Here is a 386-nt window from a genome sequence, read left to right as displayed (position 1 = left end):
TGTGCCGGGTTAGTAATCATTTCTGCTGCTCTACTCTAGGTTAGAAGCATGCCCGAGCGCTCGCGGGGCCGCGGGAGCGACCCGTGGGAAGCACCAGCAAGGTGAGAGAGCACAGCACCGCGCCCTCGTTCTAGGCAGCGTGCTGCGGAGATCAGACCTAGCACACGGTGAGAGGTGCTGAGCTGAAGCACTTTCGGATGAGGTCTTCCAGTCCTCGGCACCACACACGCTCTGGGCACCACTCATGCATCTCTCGCTCGAAGGCACAGGGATTTCCACCTCTCTGCTCAGACGGGAACACATCCCAAAGCTTCCTTGTTATGATCACCAGCAGGGACTGAGGGTCGGCCTTGGACCAAGGGGACAATGAGGGGATTTACAGGCGC

The sequence above is a fragment of the Buceros rhinoceros genome, unplaced genomic scaffold (assembly GCF_000710305.1).
Source record: "Buceros rhinoceros silvestris isolate BGI_N320 unplaced genomic scaffold, ASM71030v1 scaffold25272, whole genome shotgun sequence".
NCBI classification, from domain to species: domain Eukaryota; kingdom Metazoa; phylum Chordata; class Aves; order Bucerotiformes; family Bucerotidae; genus Buceros; species Buceros rhinoceros.
Note: the sequence above shows the minus strand (reverse complement) of the source record.